Source organism: Benincasa hispida, chromosome 5 (assembly GCF_027475165.1).
Source record: "Benincasa hispida cultivar pf3 chromosome 5, pf3_genome.v1.1, whole genome shotgun sequence".
Taxonomy (NCBI): Eukaryota; Viridiplantae; Streptophyta; class Magnoliopsida; order Cucurbitales; family Cucurbitaceae; genus Benincasa; species Benincasa hispida.
This window is the reverse complement of record NC_143482.1, coordinates 5039030-5042149: the sequence shown is the minus strand read 5'-3', so window position 1 is coordinate 5042149 and position 3120 is coordinate 5039030. Positions and strand designations below refer to the sequence as shown.

Here is a 3120-nt window from a genome sequence, read left to right as displayed (position 1 = left end):
ATAGGGACTTTCGCAAGTCCACGTTAGGGTCAGTATTTACTCTTAACGGAGGAGCTATAGTGTGGCGAAGCACTAAGCAAGGGTGCATCACTGACTCCACTATGGAGGCGGAGTACATAGCGGCTTGCAAAGCTGCTAAGGAGGCCGTATGGATTAGGAAGTTCTTGACAGAACTGGAAGTTATTCCATATATGTTTAAGCCAATCACCCTCTGTTGTGACAATAGTGGTGCTGTGGCAAACTCCGAGGAGCCTAGGTGTCACAGGCGCGACAAACACATAAAGTGGAAGTATCACCTGATCCACGAGATAGTGCATCAAGAGGACATGATCATCATGAAGATCGCTTCGGAGCACAATGTTGTTGACCCGTTTATGAAGGCTCTCACGACTACAGTGTTTGAGGGACAACTTTAAAGGATGGGTCTAAAGGACCGCTCGCGACTGGACTAGAGCAAGTGGGAGATTTTTTTATACTGGGCTTTTATTCCATAGTTTATTGTTTTGTAGTTGTTTCTCTCCTATATCCATATAAACAGTTTGTACGAACGCTTGTAATGGATAATATATGATATTTTATTTCATTTCTTGATTTTGCTCATCTGATTGTTTTATTTGCTTTACCACAAACCAATAAACTAAAATCCCTGGTTATCTTTATGTAACTTAAGCATGTATGTGGTGACATACAAGTGAATCATGTCTTAAGTGATAACCAAAATGGTCTGTAGTATATGGATATAAGAGGAAAACCTTATCCTGGTAACGCTACGAATGCGACCCGCTTTGTGGAATAGTGTAACAACCCGACCCCCTAGGACTCAAGTTAGGCCGTTATTAAACACATGCATGCATAGAACTTAAAACGACACCCTTTTATAAAGAATTAAATGCTAAATAAATAAAGCAATTTCAAAAGACATTCATTAAATTCAAATATTAAAACAGACGATAGGGTACTCATAAATCATAAATGATAATAAATACGTCTAAAAACAAATCTTAGTAGTAAGTTTCAAACATCAAAACTGAAGGCTGAAAAACATGAAAAAAAAATCTAAATATCATGAGCGAAAGCATAAAACTGGTCCCAGTGGCTCGATCACGAATTCCGCTCGTCAATCACCAGTGCATCTCTACCATTACCTGAAACAACAACATGAGAAAGAATGAGTATAAAATACTCAGTAAATAACCCCACTACTGGGGTCAGGTTAGACATCTATGTCCTCTAGATGCCTACTTCTGGTGGAACATATAAACTATCCTATTCCTCATGAGACATATACATGCATGAAAAACTGATTTCTATCCTATTGTAGCTAAATATGCCCGCTACCTCTAGTGAATCCCGAAGGAAACACAATCTGGTGAATCTCGAAGGAAACACAAATCTAGTGAATCCCGAAAGAAACATAAACTGGTGAATCCCGAAGGAAACACAAACTGGTGAATCCCAAAGGAAACACGATATCTGGTGAATCCCGAAGGAAACACAAACTGGTGAATCCCAAAGGAAACACAATATCTGGTGAATCCCAAAGGAAACACAATATCTGGTGAATCCCGAAAGGAAACACAAACTGGTGAATCCCGAATGAAACACAATATCTGGTGAATTCCGAAGGAAACACAAACTGGTGAATCCCAAAGAAACATAAATTAGTGGGCATCTAACTAATTAGTGAGGACACTATCACAATCTCAACATCACGAGTATCACAACATGGTTCTATATCATACATATACATCTCATCATCATGATTCTACAACATACATATACCTCTCGTCATCCTAGTCTCATAACACACATATACATTTCATCATCATGGTTCTATAACACACATAAATTTCTTCATCATAGCTCTACAACATACGTATGCATCTCATCATCCTCAGATTCAGCAAGATCCCCAGTAACAATAATATACAAAAATCATACTAGTATTCAAACATCTCTATGTGCAACTAGTCTTTTAAACCAAGGCATACATAAACATCAAACTATCAATATATCCTCAGTAAATCATATTTATCAATACCTGACTCCAATCCTCAATAAACTATCAAACTATCAATATAATCCTCAATAAATTAGAATTATCATTGTCGAGCATTAGGGCAGTTCCAATAATAACAGCAACTCAAGGTAACGGTCCTAAAAAGTCGTCGAAATTTCCCTTTCACGAGGCTGGACAGCGCCTCAGAAATCTCTCAAAACTTCAATCTAGCCTAAACGTGATGGGTATTAACCAAAACCAAAAGTAAAAGGAGTAACAATTTAATCTATGAAATTCACCCAAAATGTGAAAATCTTACCAAAACACTCAACTGACAGCAGAGGCACGGCGAAGGGATGAACGAACGGTGAACGACGGTGGCGGAACGAGCAGGGAGGCACGCGGCTAGAGACGGCGTTTCAGATCTGGCTTTGCCGGCAGGAAATTTTGTTGGGCGCGGTGGACGACTGGAAAACAGCTCGACAGGCGGTGGCTTCAGGCGAGCATCGTTGGCTTTGACGCGAGGCGTGGGGCTACTAGCGAATCGACAAAGCGATGACTCGACTCTCGGGCTGGGACGAACGACACGACGTGCGGTTGGGGGCTTCGTACGACTGGGCACACGAGGGTTTCGACGAGTGAGGGTGTGGCTCGACGGCGAGCTTGATAGAAGACGTGTGGCGCTCGAAGGATCCGGCTACAAGAGATAGCTGAAAATCGGGGGGGTCTTCGGGTAGGGAGGTGAGAGTTGCGGTGGCGGAAAGGTTGGGGTCACTATTTGCGTGAAATCAAAAAATGGGGGGTGGGGTCTGCACGTGTGAACTAAAAGAGGGAAAGGGAAAGAATAAATAAATAAATTATTAATAAAATAAAATAAAATATTTAGTTTATTTTATTCTATTATAGTTTATTATATGTTACTAAATCTTTCTCCCCGACAACTTCCAATTCAAAAAGAATTTAATTAACCCCTTAAAAAAATGAAATTAATTTCTGACATTAATTTCAAACTTAAATTTCCAACTTTAATTAATTAAATTCCAGTAATTACACTTAAAAGTCTAAAATTCCAAAAACATCCTCAGTTAAAGGAATTACTGAAATTACATTACTAACAAAAT

The 3120-nt window shown here is 39.5% G+C and overlaps 1 long non-coding RNA gene across 1 annotated transcript; it reads right to left on the bottom strand.

Moving 5' to 3' along the window:
* Positions 1-901: 901 nt before the first annotated feature.
* On the bottom strand, positions 902-2830 carry LOC120078252 (uncharacterized). The gene is made up of 2 exons (XR_005481961.2): positions 2319-2830; positions 902-1145 (listed from the first exon to the last, which is right to left on the bottom strand). It is a non-coding gene; the product is annotated as an uncharacterized LOC120078252 (long non-coding RNA).
* Positions 2831-3120: the final 290 nt, after the last annotated feature.